This window comes from Prionailurus viverrinus, chromosome B2, assembly GCF_022837055.1.
Source record: "Prionailurus viverrinus isolate Anna chromosome B2, UM_Priviv_1.0, whole genome shotgun sequence".
Lineage (NCBI taxonomy): Eukaryota > Metazoa > Chordata > Mammalia > Carnivora > Felidae > Prionailurus > Prionailurus viverrinus.
In genome coordinates this window covers 60,621,355-60,647,374 of record NC_062565.1, presented here as the reverse complement: position 1 = coordinate 60,647,374, position 26,020 = coordinate 60,621,355, and positions in this window count along the sequence as shown.

The window sequence follows — 26,020 nt, the reverse complement described above, 5'->3', positions numbered from 1 at the left end:
CATGATCTCACAGTCTGTGAGTTTAAGTCCCACACTGGGTGATCCAGTGACCTGCTTCAGGTGAGCTCGTGCCCTGCTTCAGGTGAACATGAACCCTGCTTCTCTCCGTCTCTCTCTCTGTCTTTCTCTCTCTGCCCTCGGATTCTATCTCTTCCTTTCTCTGCCCCTCACTCACTTGTGCCCTTTCTTTCACTCTCTCTCAAAAAAATAAATAAATAAAACAAATAAATAAAGTTTTATATTTAATAAAGATTTTTTTTTAAATCTCACACAAGAATAAGATTATTTTATAGCCTTCTTTTTATATTTTGTTAGTGTTTTCAGTTGTGGCTATCTACTTTTTTTTTTTTTACATGCATAGCCATTAATTTTGGGGATGTTTCAACATCTCCAATATATTGATATAATATGTAATTTATCATTAAAGAAAATGGTCAAACTGCTGTGTCATTGCACCCAAAACATATAAAATTTAATTAACAAAAAAGACAACAAAACAATGAAAATAGGCAGATATTTAACACAGTCACGCATAAAAATGGCTAATACGTGCATGAAAAGATGATTAAGATTCTTAGTCCTGAGGGAAATGTTAATTCAAATCATAATGATAAACTACTTCACACTCATAAAGATTGACAAAATTAAAAGGACTGATACTACCAGTTTTATTTTTTTTTTTTATTTTTTTTTTTTTATGAAATTTATTGACAAATTGGTTTCCATACAACACCAGTGCTCATCCCAAAAGGTGCCCTCCTCAATACCCATCACCCACCCTCTCCTCCCTCCCACCCCCCATCAACCCTCAGTTTGTTCTCAGTTTTTAACAGTCTCTTATGCTTTGGCTCTCTCCCATTCTAACCTCTTTTTTTTTTTTTTTCCTTCCCCTCCCCCATGGGTTCCTGTTCAGTTTCTCAGGATCCACATAAGAGTGAAACCATATGGTATCTGTCTTTCTCTGTATGGCTTATTTCACTTAGCATCACACTCTCCAGTTCCATCCACGTTGCTACAAAAGGCCATATTTCATTTTTTCTCATTGCCACGTAATATTCCATTGTGTATATAAACCACAATTTCTTTATCCATTCATCAGTTGATGGACATTTAGGCTCTTTCCATAATTTGGCTATTGTTGAGAGTGCTGCTATGAACATTGGGGTACAAGTGGCCCTATGCATCAGTGCTCCTGTATCCCTTGGATAAATTCCTAGCAGTGCTATTGCTGGGTCATAGGGTAGGTCTATTTTTAATTTTCTGAGGAACCTCCACACTGCTTTCCAGAGCGGCTGCACCAATTTGCGTTCCCACCAACAGTGCAAGAGGGTTCCCGTTTCTCCACATCCTCTCCAGCATCTATAGTCTCCTGATTTGTTCATTTTGGCCACTCTGACTGGCGTGAGGTGATACCTGAGTGTGGTTTTGATTTGTATTTCCCTGATAAGGAGCGACGCTGAACATCTTTTCATGTGCCTGTTGGCCATCCGGATGTCTTCTTTAGAGAAGTGTCTATTCATGTTTTCTGCCCATTTCTTCACTGGGTTATTTATTTTTCGGGTGTGGAGTTTGGTGAGTTCTTTATAGATTTTGGATACTAGCCCTTTGTCCGATATGTCATTTGCGAATATCTTTTCCCATTCCGTTGGTTGCCTTTTAGTTTTGTTGGTTGTTTCCTTTGCTGTGCAGAAGCTTTTTATCTTCATAAGGTCCCAGTAATTCACTTTTGCTTTTAATTCCCTTGCCTTTGGGGATGTGTCGAGTAAGAGATTGCTACGGCTGAGGTCAGAGAGGTCTTTTCCTGCTTTCTCCTCTAAGGTTTTGATGGTGTCCTGTCTCACATTTAGGTCCTTTATCCATTTTGAGTTTATTTTTGTGAATGGTGTGAGAAAGTGGTCTAGTTTCAACCTTCTGCATGTTGCTGTCCAGTTCTCCCAGCACCATTTGTTAAAGAGGCTGTCTTTTTTCCATTGGATGTTCTTTCCTGTTTTGTCAAAGATGAGTTGGCCATACGTTTGTGGGTCTAGTTCTGGGGTTTCTATTCTATTCCATTGGTCTATGTGTCTGTTTTGGTGCCAATACCATGCTGTCTTGATGATGACAGCTTTGTAGTAGAGGCTGAAGTCTGGGATTGTGATGCCTCCTGCTTTGGTCTTCTTCTCCAAAATTCCTTTGGCTATTCGGGGCCTTTTGTGGTTCCATATGAATTTTAGGATTGCTTGTTCTAGTTTCGAGAAGAATGCTGGTGCAATTTTGATTGGGATTGCATTGAATGTGTAGATAGCTTTGGGTAGTATTGACATTTTGACAATATTTATTTTTCCAATCCATGAGCAGGGAATGTCTTTCCATTTCTTTAAATCTTCTTCAATTTCCTTCAGAAGCTTTCTATAGTTTTCAGCATACAGATCCTTTACATCTTTGGTTAGATTTATTCCTAGGTATTTTATGCTTCTTGGTGCAATTGTGAATGGGATCAGTTTCTTTATTTGTCTTTCTGTTGCTTCATTGTTAGTGTATAAGAATGCAACTGATTTCTGTACATTGATTTTGTATCCTGCAACTTTGCTGAATTCCTGTATCAGTTCTAGCAGACTTTTGGTGGATCCTATCAGATTTTCCATGTATAATATCATGTCATCTGCAAAAAGTGAAAGCTTGACTTCATCTTTGCCAATTTTGATGCCTTTGATTTCCTTTTGTTGTCTGATTGCTGATGCTAGAACTTCCAGCACTATGTTAAACAGCAGCGGTGAGAGTGGGCATCCTTGTCGTGTTCCTGATCTCAGGGAAAATGCTCTCAGTTTTTCCCCATTGAGGATGATGTTAGCTGTGGGCTTTTCATAAATGGCTTTTATGATCTTTAAGTATGTTCCTTCTATCCCGACTTTCTCAAGGGTTTTTATTAAGAAAGGTGCTGGATTTTGTCGAAGGCCTTTTCTGCATCGATTGACAGGATCATATGGTTCTTCTCTTTTTTTTTGTTAATGTGATGTATCACGTTGATTGATTTGCGAATGTTGAACCAGCCCTGCATCCCAGGAATGAATCCCACTTGATCATGGTGAATAATTTTTTTATATGCTGTTGAATTCGATTTGCTAGTATCTTATTGAGAATTTTTGCATCCATATTCATCAGGGATATTGGCCTGTAGTTCTCTTTTTTTACTGGGTCTCTGTCTGGTTTAGGAATCAAAGTAATACTGGCTTCATAGAATGAGTCTGGCAGTTTTCCATCCCTTTCTATTTCTTGGAATAGCTTGAGAAGGATAGGTATTATCTCTGCTTTAAACGTCTGGTAGAACTCCCCTGGGAAGCCATCTGGTCCTGGACTCTTATTTGTTGGGAGATTTTTGATAACCGATTCAATTTCTTCGCTGGTTATGGGTCTGTTCAAGCTTTCTATTTCCTCCTGATTGAGTTTTGGAAGAGTGTGGGTGTTCAGGAATTTGTCCATTTCTTCCAGGTTGTCCACTTTGTTGGCATATAATTTTTCATAGTATTCCCTGATAATTGTTTCTATCTCTGAGGGATTGGTTGTAATAATTCCATTTTCATTCATGATTTTATCTATTTGGGTCATCTCCCTTTTCTTTTTGAGAAGCCTGGCTAGAGGTTTGTCAATTTTGTTTATTTTTTCAAAAAACCAACTTTTGGTTTCGTTGATCTGCTCTACAGTTTTTTTAGTTTCTATATTGTTTATTTCTGCTCTGATCTTTATTATTTCTCTTCTTCTGCTGGGCTTAGGCTGCCTTTGCTGTTCTGCTTCTAGTTCCTTTAGGTGTGCTGTTAGATTTTGTATTTGGGATTTTTCTTGTTTCTTGAGATAGGCCTGGATTGCAATGTATTTTCCTCTCAGGACTGCCTTTCCTGCGTCCCAAAGCGTTTGGATTGTTGTATTTTCATTTTCGTTTGTTTCCATATATTTTTTAATTTCTTCTCTAATTGCCTGGTTGACCCACTCATTCGTTAGTAGGGTGTTCTTTAACCTCCATGCTTTTGGAGGTTTTCCAGACTTTTTTCTGTGGTTGATTTCAAGCTTCATAGCATTGTGGTCTGAAAGTAAGCATGGTATAATTTCAATTCTTGTAAACTTATGAAGGGCTGTTTTGTGACCCAGTATATGATCTATCTTGGAGAATGTTCCATGTGCACTCGAGAAGAAAGTATATTCTGTTGCTTTGGGATGCAGAGTTCTAAATATATCTGTCAAGTCCATCTGATCCAATGTCTCATTCAGGGCCCTTGTTTCTTTATTGACCGTGTGTCTAGATGATCTATCCATTTCTGTAAGTGGTGTATTAAAGTCCCCTGCAATTACCACATTCTTATCAATAAGGTTGCCTGTGTTTATGAGTAATTGTTTTATATATTTGGGGGCTCCGGTATTCGGTGCATAGACATTTATAATTGTTAGCTCTTCCTGATGGATAGACCCTGTAACTATTATATAATGTCCTTCTTCATCTCTTGTTACAGCCTTTAATTTAAAGTCTAGTTTGTCTGATATAAGTATGGCTACTCCAGCTTTCTTTTGGCTTCCAGTCGCATGATAAATAGTTCTCCATCCCCTCACTCTCAATCTAAAGGTGTCCTCAGGTCTAAAATGAGTCTCTTGTAGACAGAAAATAGATGGGTCTTGTTTTTTTATCCATTCTGATACCCTATGTCTTTTGGTTGGCGCATTTAATCCATTTACATTCAGTGTTATTATAGAAAGATACGGGTTTAGAGTCATTGTGATGTCTGTATGTTTTATGCTTGTAGTGATGTCTCTGGGACTTTGTCTCACAGGGTCCCCCTTAGGATCTCTTGTAGGGCTGGTTTAGTGGTGACAAATTCCTTCAGTTTTTGTTTGTTTGGGAAGACCTTTATCTCTCCTTCTATTCTAAATGACAGACTTGCTGGATAAAGGATTCTCGGCTGCATATTTTTTCTGTCTAGCACCCTGAAAATCTCGTGCCAATTCTTTCTGGCCTGCCAAGTTTCAAAAGAGAGATCAGTCACGAGTCTTATAGGTCTCCCTTTATATGTGAGGGCACGTTTACCCCTTGCTGCTTTCAGAATTTTCTCTTTATCCTTGTATTTTGCCAGTTTCACTATGATATGTCGTGCAGAAGATCGATTCAAGTTACGTCTGAAGGGAGTTCTCTGTGCCTCTTGGATTTCAATGCCTTTTTCCTTCCCCAGTTCAGGGAAGTTCTCAGCTATTATTTCTTCAAGTACCCCTTCAGCCCCTTTCCCTCTCTCTTCCTCCTCTGGGATACCAATTATGCGTATATTATTTCTTTTTATTGTATCACTTAGTTCTCTAATTTTCCCCTCATACTCCTGGATTTTTTTATCTCTCTTTTTCTCAGCTTCCTCTTTTTCCATAACTTTATCTTCTAGTTCACCTATTCTCTCCTCTGCCTCTTCAAGCCGAGCTGTGGTGGTTTCCATTTTATTATGCATTTCGTTTAAAGCGTTTTTCAGCTCCTCGTGACTGTTCCTTAGTCCCTTGATCTCTGTAGCAAGAGATTCTCTGCTGTCCTGTATACTGTTTTCAAGCCCAGCGATTAATTTTATGACTATTATTCTAAATTCACTTTCTGTTATGTTATTTAAGTCCTTTTTGATCAGCTCATTAGCTGTTGTTATTTCCTGGAGATTCTTCTGAGGGGAATTCTTCCGCTTGGTCATTTTGGATAGTCCCTGGCGTGGTGAGGACCTGCAGGGCACTTCCCCTGTGCTGTGGTGTATAACTGGAGTTGGTGGGCGGGGCCGCAATGGGACCTGATGTCTGCCCCCAGCCCACCGCTGGGGCCACAGTCAGACTGGTGTGTGCCTTCTCTTCCCCTCTCCTAGGGGTGGGATTCACTGTGGGGTGGTGTGGCTCGTCTGGGCTACTTGCACCCTGCCAGGCTTGTGATGCTGGGGATCTGGCGTATTAGCTGGGGTGGGTAGGCAAGGTGCTCGGGGGCAGGAGGGGCAGGCTTAGATCACTTCTCCTTAGGTGATCCACTTCAGGAGGGGCCCTGTGGCAGCGGGAGGGAGTCAGATCCGCTGCCGGAGGTTTGGCTCCGCAGAAGCACAGAGTTGGGTGTTTGCGCGGAGCGAGCAAGTTCCCTGGCAGGAACCGGTTCCCTTTGGGATATCGGCTGGAGGATGGGCGGGGGAGATGGCGCTGGCGAGCGCCTTTGTTCCCCACCAAACTGAGCTCTGTTGTCAGGGGGCTCAGCAGCTCTCCCTCTGGTTGTCCTCCAGCCTTCCCGCTTTCTGAGCAGAGCTGTTAACTTATGACCTCCCAGACGCTAAGTCGCGCTTGTTGTGGGAACACAGTCCGTCAGGCCCCTCCGCTTTTGCAAGCCAGACTCGGGGTCTCTGCTTGGCCGGTGAGCCGCCCCTCCGCCCCGGCTCCCTCCCGCCAGTCCGTGGAGCGCGCACCGCCTCGCCGCCCTTCCTACCCTCTTCCGTGGGCCTCTCGTCTGCACTTGGCTCCGGCGACTCCGTTCTGCTAATCCTCTGGCGGTTTTCTGGGTTTTTTAGGCAGGTGTAGATGGAATCTAAGTGATCAGTAGGACGTGCGGTGAGCCCAGCGTCCTCCTAAGCCGCCATCTTGCCGCAACAACCTGATACTACCAGTTTTAGTGAAGATAGGTCAACTGGATCTCATGCACTGTTGATGGGAGTGTATAATACATAACCACTTAGGGAACTAGTTTGGTCATTTCTTATAAATTCAATAGACAACTAGACAACTACCAAGTGTTAGCTCTTTTCTCTCACATGGGATATATTAAGGGAAAAATAAAACATATTCCTGTTTTCATGCAGCTTATATTTTACTAGAGTGAAATAAAACAACAAATCCAATACATAAATGAATTCTGTAGTATATAAAAAGGCAATAATGACCCAGAAATATCATTTCTGTGAAATCCCCAAAGGGATAAAAATATACATCCAGTCAAAATGTCTACAGGAATGTTATTAGTTTTATTAACAATAGCTAAAAACTAGGAGGAACTCAGATGTCTACCAATATGTTAGTAGTGTAACAAATTGTAGTGCTCTAAAACATTTGAAGACACTTCATTCTATTATATATATTTTGTTATCATTATATCACTATTATATATACACATGTACATGCACATACTCCTATACATACATAAGGAATGCATATAAAATATGTATACAGGATGAATATATTAAATAGCTCATGGTTGATACCATTTCATGAAGTTCTAAATAAAGCCAAAACTAAGCTACAGAAATAGATATAACAATGTAGTGGGTGTGGTGTGACTGAAAAACTGACATGGGGAAAATTCAAAATAAGTGGAAATTTTCTATGTTTTGATTGGGTTGGACGTTGTATAAAACTTATCAAAATTTACCAACAAACAAGAGTCCTGGGTCAGATGACTTCCATGGGGAATTCTACCAGACATTTAAAGAAGACTTAATACTTATTCTTCTCAGAATATTCCAAAAACTAGAAATGGGAGGAAAGTTTCCAAACTCATTCTATGAAGCCAGAATTACCTTAATTCCAAAGCTAGACAAAGACCCCACAAAAAAAGAAGAATAACAGGTCAATATCTCTGATGAACCTTGATACAAAAATTCGCACCAAGATACCAACAAATTGAATTCAACAGTACATTAACAGAATTATTCACCGTGACCAAGTGGGATTTATTCCAGGGCTGCAGGGCTGCTTCAGTATTCACAAGCCAATCAACATAATACACCACATTAATAAAAGAAAGGATAAGAACCATATGATCCTTTCAATAGACAAGGAAAAATATTTGACAAAATACAGCATTCTTTCTTCATAAAAACCCTCAAGAAAGTAGGGATAGAAGGAACATACCTTAACATCATAAAGGCCATATATGAAAAGCCCACAGCGAATATTATCCTCAATGGGGAAAAACTGAGAACTTTTCCCCTAAGGATAGGAACACAACAGGGATGTCCACTCTCACCACTGTTGTTCAACATAGTACTGGAGGTTCAAACATTAGCAATCAGACAACAAAAAGAAATAAGAAGCATACAAATTGGCAAAGAAGAAGTCAAACTTTCACACTTTTCAGGTGACATGATACTCTACATGGAAACCCCGAAAGATTCCACCAAAAGTATGAATTCAGCAAAGTCACAGGATATGAAATTAATGTACAGAGATTACTTAAATTTCTATGCACCAATAATAAGGCAGCAGAAAGAGAAATCAAGGATTAAACCCATATTCATTTGCACCAGAAACCTTAAGATGCCTAGAAATAAACCTAACCAAAGAGGTAAAAGATCTATATCCTGACAACTGTGGAAAGCTTATGAAAATATTGAAGAAGACACAGAGATATGGAAAACATTCCATGCTCATGGATTGGAAGAACAAATATTGATAAAATGTCTATACAACACAAACAATCCTAAAAGTTGTATGTAACCAGAAAAGACCCCTAATAGACAAAGTAATGTTGCAAAGAAAACCAAAGCTGGAGTAATCACAAATCAAGCTGTATTACAAAGCTATAATCATCAAGGCAGTATGATACTGACACAAAAACAGACACATAGATCAATGGAACAGAGTAGACAACCCAGAAATGGAACCACAAATGTATGGCCAAGTAATCTTTGACAAAACAGGAAAAAGTATCTGATGGGAAAACTGGATAGTGAGATGCAGAATGAACCTGGACCACTTTGTTACACCATACACAAAAATAAATTCAAAACGGATGAAACACCTAAATGTGAAAAAGGAACCATAAAAATGCTACAGGAGAAAACAGGCAGGAACCTCTTTGACCTCAGCCACAGCAACTTCTTAATAAACATGTCGTGGAGGCAAAGGAAATAAAAGCAAAAATGAACTACTGGGACCTCATCAAGATAAAAATCTGCTGCACAGCAAAGGAAACTATCAGCAAAACTAAAAGGTAACTGACAGGATGGGAGAAGATATTTGCAAATGACATAGCAGACAAAGCATCAATATCCAAAATCTATAAACAACTTAGCAAACTCAACACCCAAAAAACAAATAATCCAGTGAAGAAATGGAAAGAAGATGTGAATAGACAATTTTCCAAAGAAGACATCCAGATAGCTAACAGACACATAAAAAGATGCTCAACATCACTCATCATCAGGGAAATACAAATCAAAACCATAATGAGATACAACCTTATACTTCTCAGAAAGTATAAAGGCTAAAATGAACAACTCAGGAAATAAGAGATGTTGGCAAAGATGTATGCTGATTTAAAGGGGCACATGCACTCCAATATTTATAGCAGCGCTAATAACAATAGCCAAATTATGGATAGAGCCCAAATGTCCAATCCACTAATAAGTGGATGGACACACACACACACACACACACACACACAATGAAATGGTGCTCAACTATCAAAAAGAATGAAATCTTTTCATTTGCAACAACATGGATGGAACGAGGGTGTATTATGCTAAGTGAAACAGTCAGAGAAAGACAAATATACAATTTCTCTCAGATGCTGAATTTAAGAAACAAAACAGATGAACATAGAGTATGGAAAGGAAAAATAAGATAAAAACAGAGGGAGGCAAGCCATAAGAGACTACAGAGAACAGACTGAGGGTTGCTGGAGAGGTGTTGGGTGGGAGGATGGGCTAAATGAATGCTGAGCATTAAGGAGGGCACTTGTTGGGATAAGCAGAGTGTTACACGTAAGTGATGAGCCACTGGGTTCTACTCCTGAAACCAATAGTACACTGTATGTTAACTAAGTTGAATTAAATTAAAAATTTTTTAAAATAAATTGCATTTGAATAAAAAATCCTTATCAAAAAATCTTATCAAACATACAACTTTTTGTTGACATGTTAATACTGACCTCCCCCCAGTGCATTTTGTTACAATTATATAGCAACAAAAATTACTTTAAAAAGTATACTAAACTGTGAAAGTAGTTTAAAGGAAGAAGCTAAAAGATGATTTGACAGGCAGCAGAATTTTATTTATTTTATGTATTTCTTTTTTGTCATTGTTTTATGTCACTATGTTTTTTGGTTTATTACACCAAAATATGCAGCCAGAAAAACAAATGAATAAAAACTACTCAACCTCTTTCCACTTTTCCTTTGACTGAGGCTAAGATGGCAGATGTTGGAAGAACCATATGGACTCAGAGGCAGAAGCTACCACTTGATTATGGCAAAATAAAGAGACAAAAGGAGCTTGGGTGTGTCTGACACCACAGAGCTGTCATATCAGTTCTCTCTCTCTCTCACTCTCTTTTTTTGTGGTTTCAAGTTTTTATTTAAATTACAGTTAGTTAACATATAGTGTAATATTGGTTTCAGGAGTAGAATTTAGGGATTCATCACTTGTATATAACACCCAGTAAGCAGCAGAATTTTAAAAATAATTAGATGTCTTCTTAAAGTGTCTTTGTTGTAAAGGTCAGTAATAATCATTTTGATGAATACATTGCATTCTAGAGTTTTAAAACAAGTCATTTTTATTAAGATACTTATTTCTTATTTTAAAATGTAATAGACGAGTAGTCAAGGGTATAACATTAGATGTAATATCTTACATAATTTTACAAATTGAGCACACTCTTATAACCAGCACTCACATAAAGAAATAAATTATTAGCTCCGAAATCTCCTTTGACCTTATTTCCAGTCACTACACCTAAAGAACAAACTAGGTTATTATTTCTAGAATATATGGATTAGAAGCTCAGAGAATCTAAGTGTATAGATTATCTTTAAATTCTTCCTTTCTTTTATCCTCCACTTTTTGTTGACATGTTGACACTGACCCCCCTCATGCAATAAAAAATCCACGTATAACTTTTACTTCCCCCAAATGTAACTACTAATAGCTTACTTTTGACTGGAAGCCTTACTAATAAGATAAACCATTGATAAACACACAATTTGTATTTCATTTTCAACAGATTTTACCTTGATTTTAATTTCTCAATTTTTGCTTCTGTAAAATTTTAATTGCTTCCTAAATAGTTTCATAATTTAAAGCTTCTAAGTCGTCCAATGCATCCCATCATCTTAAACTCAGATTTTATTATTCCACTTCTTTGTGAATATGTATAATGTACCCATGTGTTTTGTGCTTGGGTCTTAAGCTTTAAAAGTGACTAACATGGAAAGGTCAAGTCCATTGAAAGAAAAAGCTTAATGTTACAGTGCCCCTAAAAATGAGAGGCAGAGCTCCTCATGCGGGACCACAGGAGGAACACCACACTGTGGTCAGGAAGCAGAAGCAGGAAGAAAGGGAGAAGCTGGGACAGAAGCATCTGATGGTTTTCCTCGGGAAAGAGAAGGCAGGATAAACAGTCTATTCAAACTAGTGGCTAGTTTGAATAATTTTGATGGGCTTTGGGCTGTAAGAGTGGTCTCTAGTTGTCTGGCATGTGACCCTGAGATGATTAAGTCAGAGAAATATTGTCTCCTGAGGTCTATATTTAGCCATGACTCTGAATTAGTTAGCCAAAGGCATGTTCTTGGCTCCGTCTTTTGCTTTCTCTAAGAATTGGCTGGCTTAGGAGGGGTAGTCTCTCCTCAACCGAAAAGGTTTTTTTTTTTTTGAACATGTCTAAATATCATAATATACAGAAAAAATTAATACATTTTTTGTATTGATTGTATATGCATATAATGTATATATACACAATGATGTGTGTGAATATATACACAGCTGACCCTTGAACAACACTGGGATTAAAGGTACTGCCCCTCACCCAAACAAAAATCTGCATATAACTTGTGACTTTCCAAAAAAGTAAGTGCTAATAGCTAACTGCTGATTGGAAACTTTAATGGTAACATAACAGGAGATAAACACATATTGTATGTTATGTGTTTACATACTGTATTCTCACAATAAAGTAAGCTAGAGAAAAGTAAATTTTATTGAAGATTATAAGGAATAGAAGATATATTTACATTACTGTACTGTATCTATTGAAAAAAAATCTGCATATAAGTGGACCTGTGCAGTTCAAACCTGTGTTGTTCAACTGCATACTTATGTCATCATGTTCACAATGTAGCCTTTTCTTTCCATCTTCTCTGTAGTCTCACTTTTATCCTCCTTCACTAATTAATATACTAATTGAAATCTCATTTGTTCTTCAAGTTTCATCTCCAGATTAGAAGTCTTTTCCAATGCCATCAAAATTAACTCTCTCTCCTTGTGAATCCATAGAACTGTTAAAAAAAAAAAATCTCCAAACAACTGGTATGACAAACCCACTTCAGTTACAGGTGTTATGGTAACTATATCCTTGAGGAGATGTTGGGATACCCCAAATCGTGCTTTTTGTAGGAGCCAATCATTTTGTCGCTGTCAATTATTCCCTATGTTTGTTTCATGCATTGCGCATGGGAATCATCTGTTGGTCTTGCTTAAACTATACAAGACTTGAATTACACAGACTATCACTTAGGCTTTCTTTTTTTTTAATATTTTATTTATTTTTGAGAGAGAGAGAGAGGGAGAGAGAGAGAAGAGACAGAGTGCAAGCAGGGGAAGAACAGAGAGAGAGGGAGAAACAGAATCCAAAGCAGACTCCAGGCTCTGAGCTATGAGCACACAGCCCGACACAGGGCTTGAAACCATAAACTGCGAGGTCATGACATGAGCGAAGTCCAAAGCTTAACTGACTGAGCCAGCCAGGTGCCTCTATCACTCAGCCTTTCTAAGGACAAGTATGGAAATCAGGATTTTAATCAATACCTCTGGTGCTTATTTGGCACACTGTATTTTTAAAACCACTACTCAAGTCAATGACCCATTCAGTATAAATTTAATAGTATAAAACCAAGTTACATCATCTTTTTAGTGATGTATGTACCACACTTACTATAATCGAAACTGTTGTTCGGATTTTATTTCTAAATAATAATAGCCAACACATATAGCACTTACTCTGATCAGATATTTTTCTAAGCTGTGTGCATATAGTAGCTTATTTAAACCTCACCATGATCCACTCAGGTCGTTACCATTATTATCCCCATTTTATAGATGAAGGAAGTAAAATCAGAAAACATAAAGTAACTTGCCAATGATTATATAGCTTTTAAATCTGGCTGCAATCCGTATTCTTATAAAATACACTATATTTCTTCTAGTGCATAGAAGTTAGATGATCCATAGATAGATAGGTGATAGGTAGATATCATAAGTAGATAGATTATAGTATCTGAAATGTGAAAATGTGGTCGAAGTTATTACAGGGCAAATAGATTATAATCATCAGACAGTCATATAAAAAATAAGCCTACTCTTTTTAGTCTTTTTAGCAAATCCATGTAGGGAAACGACTACTTCTTAGCAATGGAAACTATGCTAATTTATAATACAACCCAAACTGCTACTTTATGTAAATTAGATGTTTCCTACTCTCAATATTCTTAAAAGACTGTCTGATTCAGAGCAAATAAATATTTCTGAGAACTAGACCTAAAGTATTTTTCACTCTTAATAGTTTCTATATTTATTAAACCAGAGAAAATTCTAAAGCTAAACTTGGCCATGAATCTTACTCATTGGCAGTTAATCTGGAATTTTTAATTTTGAGAACCTGATTCAAGATTTGTTTTAATGTCTGGTTCTGGATATGTAAAGTATTAAACCTCCAATGCATGTTTGAACAAAAAAATAAGCATACTCTTCAGTAGCTTGTCTGAAGAAATAATTTAATGCAAAGTTTGTGTCGTGCAACTCTTTCTTACTGTGTAGTAATTGTTTGTTTGCAAAAATTATAGTCAACTGTGGCTTGAACTTGTTTTTATCACCTTTTACAGGCAAAACACTTTATATACATTATCTTATATAAGCCTCATAACAAACTAGAAAGTAGATACTATTTGGAGATGAATCTATCAAGACTCAGAAAGTGACATACCAAGCTGGTCCCACAATAAGTAATTTTCACATCTTGGAAAAAGAAGATATTTTTTGAAATAAAACAATTCTTCTAAAATAGGCCAGTGAAACTATGATAGACTGGTAGAAAGATAACCTCTGTGTGTATATATGTATATGTGTGTGTATATATAAGTGTACATATCTATACACATTATAAATTGCATGTATGTACACAGATAATATATATATTTATCACATAAGTATCATTTGTATCCAGTATTCATGAAGTACTTATAATATAGTGTTTTATATTCATTTTATGTATGAAAATACGGGCCTCACTCATTCATTCTATAAATAAACATTTTTGGGTGCCTTATTGGAGCAAGCACTACTCTAGCCCTGAATTACATTAACAGAGTCTCTGTTCTTAGAGACTGACTTTCTTGGGAGAAAACATAAATGTAAAATAATATAAATAAATATTATAAATATAAATTATAAACATAAATTTATATTTATAAAAATTATAAATAATATAGTAAGTAAAATTAAACCTTGTGCAGTGGATAAAAAAATGAAAGGATTTTTTTACATACCTTTTTTAAGCAAGCTATCAAATTTCTCCAAGGCCATAACATTGAGACTCATACCCCATTAATAGGAAGTCAGGTTTTTATCCCTAACCTTTGAAGGCAAAAGTTACTGCACAATTTCTGAAACAGAAATAAGCCTAGCTGTTTCCAAGACTGAATAGAGCCCGTTTTTTTTTTTTAATCTTAGTGTTCAAGAAAATACAGCTGACTGCCTCTGTGAAATATTTTATCCCACTTACTTTTCTTAGTACTAAGCAAGGATGGGAAGGCTTGAATGCCAGAAGTTACTTGTGGGAAAAGGAAGAACAGTGAAAATTTGCCTTTTTTCTATGTGAAATAGCAGATTTCTTTTGAGAAAGAAAGAAAAAAATGGAAAAATGTTTAGTTATACCTACCAAGATCTAATTTAACTTGTTAAATTAGGCTTAGCAAAAATTTATTGAGTGCATATTAAATGATAGCCATTATAGAGGGATAATATCATAGAAAATGTAAAAACCTTGAAAAGAAATAACTATATAGATGGTAAGTTCTATTAGAAGAGAAGACAACAATATATGTTTCTGAAAAAAGGAAGCAAAAAAGAAATGATTGTCTTTGGCTTAAATTTGGACACAGATGATATTGAAAGTATAAGAATAATCCATTGTTTCTTATCAATTTGAGCTTGCCACAGACTTTTTTTGATATATAAATAACAATTTTTATATCAGAGAAGTTAACGGTCCACATATAAATACTATGGATATAAACATAACAAATATCATGCCATTATTCCCTTAAAACAGGACTATATGGACACTTAAAAGCAGAAATAGAATGAGAACTGACAGGTATTTTTTCTGAGAAACAGTGGAAATTCTTAGTTTCTGAGATGGAGAAACTCATATATATATAATATGATGACTTGAGGAATAAAAAAGGAAATAGTAGCTGTGAATTCACTCAATTTCAAAATGTTATCCAAGACACAGAAAGAAAACAGCTATAGAAAAGATAGCACAGAATATCTAAGAAGATGAGAAACTATTATTAGCAACAAGAGACATGAAGCACACTTCTGCTGACCTCGGGCATCAAATCCTGTTTGGACAGTACATGCAATATTGATGAATATGTTTTCCTTTCATGGACTACCCTGCCTGCAACGTACTTTTGGATCTTGAGCTAACAAGTACCACGAAAACGAATCTTGGGAATAGAGGGCATGTTGGACAAATCAATCATACACAGAGACACAGAAAGTCCCTTGCTTACTAAGGAAAAGTATGTGATTCCATTGTATATGGCAAAAGGGATCTCTAAATGACTATTACAAATAATACAAGTGGATGAGCATAAATATTTATTGTTTCTATTCTTTAGGTTTCAAGACAATTGCTATATAACATGAAGAAATAGGCTAAGCTGGTGTTTTATCTATATACTACAACTAGCATACTTCTGGACTCAGATATAAATAAGAACACCGGACTGCCAGCCTGAACTTCTGAGATGGACAAACTTGACTGCTAAGTTACTTGCATCTGAAAGCAGGAAACTTCTGTAGGATGTTTGCTTTCAGTATTTATAAGAATATAGATTTTATTTGATGAAAACAAAATATAAGTCTTGTGAAGGACTGGAGACAGACAATAATCTTTTGTACTTATTAATCTATTCCAATGTTAATGCTGAAAATGGAAAAGTCCAAGACCAAAATTGTTAACAGGGTTTTGAGGCAAACTGACAGAGGTGATGACAAGGGCAGAGAACTGAATCAGGGAAATGAAATAGCTGTAAAACTGCTACCCAGCTGGCCACCACCATGAAACCGTTTCAATTTAATGTTGCAGAAGGCTCATAGAACAAAAGATGATGTGCATTACAGGAGACAAATAAATAAATACAACTATTTAATTTTACAGAACATTTTATAGTATCTATGAGGTTTTTGATAAACAATAGGTTAAGAGTTAGTGGTAAAGTATTCCTATTTTTGTGAAGCCCAATTGAAGTTATTGGTCTGCAAATGATAGCCTAGGCTACTTACATATTAATTTATTTATTTGACTAAATCTCTAAAGATAGTCATTAAGCATCTTTTAGATGCACATATGGATTATGTCTTCTGTTGCCCTTCAATCTGAAAAACATTGATTATCCCAAACAATCAATGTTACAGAAAAATTTCTATAAAAGCCACCAAACAAAAGCATTGTATTAAAGCAATATATTTATTACAAAGTATCATACCTAATAAAAGAAGCCAAAGCAACATAACATAGAGCCAATTTAGGATGCAAACAATCAAAAAGTTAATGCCTGAATTTTTTCAGAGTACAGTGCAACTACAATTTAATTTTATAATTATGACAAAACCTCTTACTGCTTTTTTTAAGCAAATACAGATGGACTTGTATATAAAGACCTACCAATTCAGCATTTATTTATTAACAAAATGTATTCTAATAATACAAAAATGTATGAATATTCTGGTAAAACTGAGTTAACAAAATAATCCATTTCTTATCAGTTCAGGGTATTCTTTTAATTTAGTAATAATAACTGAAATAATTACCAGTAAAAATATAGAAACCTATTAAATAACATGTACTCCTTCACTCATGGAGGAAACCAAGTCAAATGCACAATTTCATAACTTGTAAATTTGTAATTTCCCACTTACAGAATTTGGCTAAAAATATATTAGAAACTTACAGATTTAGCTAAAGGAAACAAACGGCAAATTTCCTCAAAACTAGTGTTAGTTTCTTATAAATATCATTTATTCGTTATTTTGAAAGTAATTACTGTTCCTAAAAATATCAAAGCATGTTGTTATTTTTTAAAACGGGTTGAAAGAATGGAGCATGCATTTTTATTGTATTATGTAAGGCTTTTTAAAGCCTCCTAAAATATCTTTACCTTTACTTCATTTCATTATCTAAAAATTAACAAACTTATTTGACACTACAACAATTTTTAAAGGAATAATAGTTTGATAGATTACCAATAAAAATTTAAGAATGATAATTCTTGACTGGAATAAATAAAACAGATAAAAGTGTATCACAAATTTTTACAAAAATTATCAAATTTTGACTTGTGCATTATTTTTTCATTTCTACTTTTTTTTACTTAATTTGTTTAGAGAGGTTTCACATTTACAACAAAATAAAAGTGCAGAGATTCCCCATATTCTCCCTGTTCCCACACATGCTGTCCTCTCCCATTATCAATATCTCCTTGATTTTTACCAAGGATGAAACTACATTGGCACATCATAATCATTCACATTGCATAGATTACAAGTTCACTCGTGCTGTTGTACATTCTACGGATTTGGACAAATGTAAAGTTATATATATATTTATATATATATATATATTTATATATATAAAATCACCACAATATCCTAGAGATACTTTACTGCCTTAAAACTCCTCTGTCCTCTGACTGTTCCTTCTTCCACCCTCCTCCTGCCCCAAGAAATCACTGATCTCTCTCCCTAGGTTTACTTTCCCTAGAATGCCATATAGTTAGAATCATCAGTATATATATAGTCTTCTCAGATTGACTTCTTTCATTTAGTAATATGCACTTAAGGTTTCCCCATGTCTTTTCATGGCTTGGTAGCTCATTTCTTTATAGTGCTGAATAGTATTTATTGTTTGGACCTACCACAGTCTATCTGTTCACCTACCAAAAAACATCTTGGTCACTTTCAAGTTTTGGCAATTATGAATGAAGTTGCTATAAACATCCATGTGCAGTTTTTGTATGGACATGAGTTTTCAAATCCTTTGGGTAAATAGCAAGAAGACTGATTGATTGCTGGATCATATAGTATAGTATGACTGATTGCTGGGTCATATAGTATATCAATTATTTTTATATCAATATTTTTATATCAATAGTATAGTATAGTATAGTATATCAATTATTTTTGTAAGAAACCACCAAATTGTCTTCTGAAGTGGCTGTACCATTTTGCATTCCCACCAGCAATGAACAAGAGTTCCTGTTGCACCACATCCTTGCCAGCATTTTTGCATTTCCCTGATGTCATAAGACATGGAACATGCTTCCATATGCTTTTTTGCTATCTGTATATCTTCTTTAGTGAAATATCTATTAAAGTTTTTTTTTAATTTAAGTTTATTTATTTTTGAGATAGAAAGAGTGCAAGCAGGGGAGGGGCAGAGAGGGAGGGAGACAGAGGATCTGAAGCAGGCTCTGTGATGACTGTAGAGAGCCCTATGCGGAGCTCAAACTCACAAACTTTGAAATCATGACATCATGATCTCAGCCGAAGTTGGATGTTCAACTCACTGAGCCACCCAGGAGCCCCAGTGCCTATTAAAGTTTTTGACCTCTTTTTATTGGGTTATTTGTTTTCTTATTGCTGCGTTTTAAGTGCCTTGTTTAGTTTGGTTAACATCATTCATCAGATGTTTCTTCTGCAAATTATTTCTTCTGGTATTCCCATTACACTTTTTGTAAATGTCCCACAGTCCTTGGATATTCTGTTTTTGTTTGTTTGTGTGTGTTTGTTTTCCCCCTAGTCTTTGTAGTCTTTGCTTTCTGCCTTTCAAGGATGCTACTTATACATCCTCTGGCTCAGAGATTCTTTGCTCATCCATTTCCAGTCGACCAGCAAGCCCATAAAAATCATCCTTAATGTCTTTTACAGTGTTTTTATCTCTAGCATTTTTCATTTGCTTATTTCTTAGAATTTTTATCTCTCTACTTTTATTTTCCATCTTTTTTGCATAGTGTCTACTTTATCCATTAGAGCACTTAACATATTAATCATAATTGTTTTAAAGTCTTGGTCTGATAATTTAAATATCACTGCCATGTCCGGTTCTGATGTTTGCTCTATCTCCTCAAATTGAGCTTTTTGCCTTTTGGTATTCCTTGTAACTGTTTTCTTGGTAGCCAGAGATGATCCGTGACAATTCCAATAAGGAATTACTATATGCAGGCCTTTAATAACGCGGTGGTGAGCTGTTGGGGGAGAGTTAGTGTTCTATAGTCTTATAGTTAGATATCTTCTTTAAGTGAGCCTATGCTTCCGAACTATGAACTTCACAAAGTTTTCTGTTTTTTCTCCTTCTTCAGGTAGGATAGAATGCCTAGAGTGGGCTGGAGTTGGGTATTTTTCTTCCTTAGGTCAGCTAGGCTCTGATAATACCCCAGCAAGTTAGGCTGTGTTTAACTGGTTTCCCCTGAGATCAGTCCTTGTTAAGAATAGAGTGCTCTTGTCATGTTTCAGAATGGTTCCTTACCTTCTCCCCCTGCAGGAAGCCTGAGGGGATTTTCCTCTGATATTTACTGTGCGAACAATGCTGAGCTCCTGGAGGAAATCTCACAACACTGTGGGGCACCCCTATGATTAGACCTCTTTAGAGTTTTTAACTCTCAGGGTGTCCACACTGAGTCTCCAGCATTTTGTCTATTACAACTCAGATTTTCCTATCCAGGAACGGGTTCCCAGGGTGATTTCTGCTCCTGAGTCTCTACTCCATTAAGACACCACTACTTGAATTTGGCTGCCTGTCTCTCCAGTCTTGGAGACTGAGGTGTGCCCTGTTTTCTTTTCTTATGGATCCCAGAAGAGTTGTTGATTTTTCATTCTGTATTGCTTTTTACTTGTTGTCAGGACAGTGACAGCTTCCGAACTCCTTAAGTATGGAACCATAAATCAGCAGTCCTTCTCTAATATTTAAATACATTTTTGTTTTGAAATATAATTCAAAATGATTGTATATTTGAAGAATTTTACAAATATTAGTAATCACATGAACTCCCACTAGATATTAATCAGCTTTTAGATACAACATAATTACTACTTGTACAGATAGAACATAGAAAAAAGAAGTTTCTCTTTTTTCCTCTTAGAAGTAACCATAGTCCTGAATTCAATGTGAGTTTTTCTCATCCTTCACTTTATAGTTTCCCACATATGTAATCTCAAGTAATATATTAATTCACTTTTCTGTTAATGAATATCTTGTAAGAGGATTCATACTTTGTATTTACTTCTTCAAATTGCATCTACTCAAAAAATATTTTATGAGATTTATCCATGTTTATATGTACACTTACAGTTCATTCATTTCCATTGTGAGTTTATATAAGTGGACTACAAAATATCATTTCACGATTCCCAAATTCTTATATTTATGTTTTAAATAATGTATATGTTTATTTTGTGTGAAATATATTTTCATACATGTTTTATAAATATTAACTTGGTTAATCTGTTACAAGAAACAATTAAAACACTTATAAATGCTTCCTGGATATATGTGAAAGATTTTCTCTAGGGTGATAATTTTTGGAGAGGATGTACTGTGTCATATTCATCTTTACCTGGTAATACCAAATTGTTTTTCCATTTATATTCCCACAATTTTATGTTTTGTTCAACACTAGACAACACTTGGTATTACTTGACTTCCTAATTTATACAAAATTAGTAGCTGCATAACTTCATTTTGCATTTAACATTCTCCTGATAAATGTTAATGTTGAAGATAATTTCATATTTTGTGTCAATGATTTTTTCAATAATGTTCTTTTTTATATCACTTTCCCATTTTTCTATTGTTCATATTTCTTATCAAGCCAAATCAACTCTCTATTAAATCCCAAGTATTACAAATCTCTTCTCCAAGTTTATGTTTGTTCTTTATAGATGTTACATATCTTGAATTATTTTGTCCCTCCATGTATGTTGTTTTAAGAACAGAAATTCTTAATTTTAATGTATCCCATTTTATTCATCTATCCTTATGTTTTATGTATTTTTAGAAATACTTAATATCCCATGGAATAATAAATATGTACTCCTATATTCCCTATTTAAAGTATTAAAATTTTATTCTAAATGTTAGCACACAATTCATCTAGAAGTAGTATTTTGTGAGGTTTGAAATTCTGATGCATTTCCAGTTTTCTCTTTTCTTAATAAGGAAAAAGGTATAATTTTTTGATATGTTCTTTTTTTTTTCAAACAGAACTTCAGTGGGAGAAATCTCATATTTTTATCTGGATATGGCCCTATTCCTATGCTCTATTCTGTTGGTCAGTTTGACTCTACATGCAACTAAATAATATTGCCTTACTACTATTAATCCATAGTGAAAATATCTGGGAGGGTAATTGTCCATGTCTACTTTTTCCTTTAAAGTGTTTCTTGAACATGTCTTACTTTTGCTTCTCCTCATATGCTTTAGAGGAAAATTTTAATTTGTATGGAGTTATTATTGGAACTTCATTGACTCTGTAGATAAATTTGAGAATTTACCTCTATTCGCTATTAAATCTCACATGGTATGTGTTTCCATGTATTTATAATTTCAATGAAATTTAATAAAACAATAAAAATAGGGGCGCCTGGGTGGCGCAGTCGGTTAAGCGTCCGACTTCAGCCAGGTCACGATCTCGCGGTCTGTGAGTTCGAGCCCCGCGTCAGGCTCTGGGCTGATGGCTCAGAGCCTGGAGCCTGTTTCCGATTCTGTGTCTCCCTCTCTCTGCCCCTCCCCCATTCATGCTCTGTCTTTCTCTGTCCCCAAAATAAAATAAACGTTGAAAAAAAAATTAAAAAAAAATAATAAAAATAAAACAATAAAAATAAAGCTCTTGCACCTAATTGGTTAGATTACATATAGAAACCTGTTAATTAGATTACTATTGTAGACACTACTTTTCATTACACTTTATTTTCCGTTTTCTGCTAGTATCATTGGGAAAATAAAACGTTATATCGATATTTTCTCTGGAAATATTAAGTGCCATTATCAATTTTTTTCTTTTGTAAACCATTGTTAATTCTTAAACATATTTGTAGATTCTTGTGGGCTTAACATGCATGTAGGCAATCATAGTCTGTGGAAACAATTTTTGTTCTTCTTTTATTTCCCTTAATTTGTATATCTCTTTCCCAATCTTATTATTCAATATAAGATTTCTAATACATCGTTGAATAAAAGTTGGAATATTAGATGTTTTGTCTTTTTTCTGAATTTAATGGGTAGCTTCTAAAGACCCACAGATAAGTTTACTTGTAGGAAATCTCTAAACACATATTATCAAATTTAAAGTTAAAGAAATTTATCCTTTTTAAAAATTTTAATACAAAATCTAAATTTGTTAGAACAAAGTTTTGGCAAATTCAACTGTACTTGTTTTAAATTCTGGGTTTTTATACTTGCAATTGTTGTTTGTGAATGTGTTTTTTTCTTTTAGTTGTAAAAATCTACATTTATTTATTTTGTTATTTTCTTCAATGAATTAACTTCTGATATTATTGATATGTATATTTTATATTTGTTTTCTATTATATTCTGCTCTTATATCTATTATTTTCTTTCTTCAACATTATTTAATTTTAAGGGTAGTTTCTTAATTCATTAATTTTTCATATGTCACATATATAATATAAAGCAATTGTCTGCAACCCATAAGTAGGATAAAGTAATGCAACTACTTTTGTCTGTTATTTTGATTTGTTTATCAACCATGGCCCAGCAGTTTCAATTTTCAGTATACACCCTAGAGAAATGCTTACAGAGATGCATGAAGAAATATTTAAAATAGGGTTCATAGAAGAATTAATCATTATTGATGAAAAAGAAGCATATGTGTGGGGTAGGGGCAGGAGAGAGAGAGAGAGAGAGAGAGAGAGAGAGAGAGATCTACTTTAAGGAATTGGTTCATACCTCATGCAATTATAGAAGCTAGAAAGTCGAAACTGTAGTGTGTGCTGGTAGGCTGGATACCCAGAGTAAAGCCATCATTTCAGTTCATGTCTGAAGACTGTCTGCTGATTGCATTACCTATTTCTAGGGGTAGGTCAGTCGTTTGTACTATTCAGGCCTTAAACTGACTGAATGAGAGTCACCCACACTATGGAGGACAATCTGCTTTACTCGAAGTCCTTTAACTTAGATGTTAATCTTATATGAAAACACTCTCATAGAAAAATCCAGTATATTTGATACCATATCTGGACACTGTGTCCCAGACAAATTGACACATAAAATTAACCATCACACAAGGGATAGAAGTAGAAATGGTTCCATTTATTATTGTTTTCAATGATCCCCTAGGAGACATTGTACTTTCTGTATCTACGACTTTAGAATCTATAGGGTTGAATATTCAATTCCAAAAAATGGTACACTTTAGCTAAATGTTATAGAAAGAGTCTCAGTGAATCACAAACTATGGATTTTTCCTGGTACTTTTGACTCCTAGTGTCAAAGAAGAGGAAGAAAAGAGTCATTATCATATCATGGATAATTGTCTCTGTTCAGCAGGATAAGTAGAGATGATTTTAAACAGTGAGGGGGAGAAAAAACATATGTAGAACCCAGAAAAGCCATTTATTTAAGTTTCTCTTGATATCTGAGATGTATCCTTGCCTCATTGTGACTTTAAGTGCACAAACTTATCAAACCCAACTTCAGAGGGCAAGCAGCAAAGATTCAAATCATTGGTGATGAGTGTCTGGGTTATGCCACTAGGTAAAGCTCTGAGACAAGTAAACCTAATGTCTGAGATGAAGAGGACTTGAGAATGGATAGTATGAGGAAGAGATAATAAATATCAATTGCAGCATTGAGTTGAGGCCAACTTAATGGATGCAAACTCTAGTTTGTCCTGTTAACATCCCTCTTCTAAGACTCTCATATAACAAAAGGCCCACCAAACACAAACTTATCTTTGTGTGTGTTTATAGAAATAGAGTCCATGAAAATGGTAGAGTGTGGTAGACATGAGAACGTGCCTCTCCGTTCCTTCTGTCAGTTGCAGGTAGTGTGGCCAGCAGAGTCCCCTCATCCAAAGTCTTATCTTTCTGGGACACCCCATATCCTACAACTGAGCAATGTAGAGTTTTAAAAGCCTATTTCAGGCTGATGCAAGATGACCCTCATGGGCAATTCTCACCCAAGAGCTCTCTGTTGGCTATAGTTTCAGCAGGCCTGTATTGCAATTTCATTTATTTCTTTGCCCAAGCCTACTTTTCTCCACTTCCACAGCATCTTCTTGCAGAAGAGTGAATGAAAGACATACACTAGAAAGAGAATATGGAAGACAGCATAGGATAGTTTATGCACGATAGATGTAAATGCATTTATTCAAACTGTTGTGGCAAAACATGCCTTTGAAGTATTTTAAGCTTATGTTATTAATAAAGTTTGAAATATATCATTTAACAATATTATCCTTTTAGGAACTTAATTAAATGTTTGATTGGTATCAAAAGTGGAAAATAATCTGGAACTTTAAAATCATCCCTAGTAATACTGTGCCTTTGATGGGAAAAAGTGTAAAAAAAGCAAATTTGCCAAGATAAGATCGTTGTACATCAACAGAATTTTATGGCAAATTGTACATGGACAACACATGACAAATTAGATGTAAGTTCTTCATTTTCATATATTATATGATTAGGAAACTAAAATTCTGGATGAGCAGGATTTTGTTAGAGAACACACACACACAGACACACACCTTTAGAATTTAACATGTAAAGCTTGACATCTGAAAATTTAAGCTTAGCATCAGGAATATATAGGAAAAGGTAATCACACCTGGGAAACTGAATAGCACCAATTTAGTGCCGAGAGTGGCTAGAGAATTGTGATCACAGAGGTTTGTTCAGACATCTGTCTATCAGATGCTGAGATCCATTGTCATATACTTGTGTGACATCAGGTACACAAATGTATCAGAAAAATTTGTATGGGTATGAAATGTCTTTTTTCCTTCCTAAAATGTATCTTTGTTGACTTTTTGCCACTAAATCAATAGTCTATCCTTGACCTGAATTCAAAACAAGTCATTCTTCAACTCAGGTTTTCCTGCTTTGTGGATATAATTCCCAAATTACTCCCAAGAATAAGCTTTCCATCTCCATAAGGATGTTGTCTAGTGAAAGACTTATAACAGCTCAACTATTGATTATTTCAACCTAAGGATATAATTATATTTCTCTTCCCTATCCTAAAAGCTTTTAATTATAAAAGTCTTGTGCCCACAATTTATTTTCAGAACATGATATACCTGTATTATGCAGAGGATATCATCAGGACAGGGATGGGTACAAATATAAATATGATATAGATTAAAAACATAGTTTGCAATAATAACTCCTTATTTAGCATTCTGTTTAACTCTTTGTCCAATACTGACAATATTTCAGTTGTCCCAAATGTCAAACCTCAAACATCATACAGATATGTTTTGAACATCAACTATATCCTGAATGTTATATAAAAATATTAATATGTCACCTGTGGCCAAAGGGAACTTACATAGTAATTTTAAAGTAACCTTCAGAGAGCGGTAAATCACTCTATATCTTGAAAAGTTCAGAAAAAAGCCAAATGACTAAAAATTAGGGAATGACTTTTCTAGGGCCCAGAAGGGGGATACAATTTAACTTTACAGTTAAAAATTTACATTACATTGACCACATACAGTTCATTAACTCTATAAGATACATTCCATTTGGCTTCACACAAATTTTA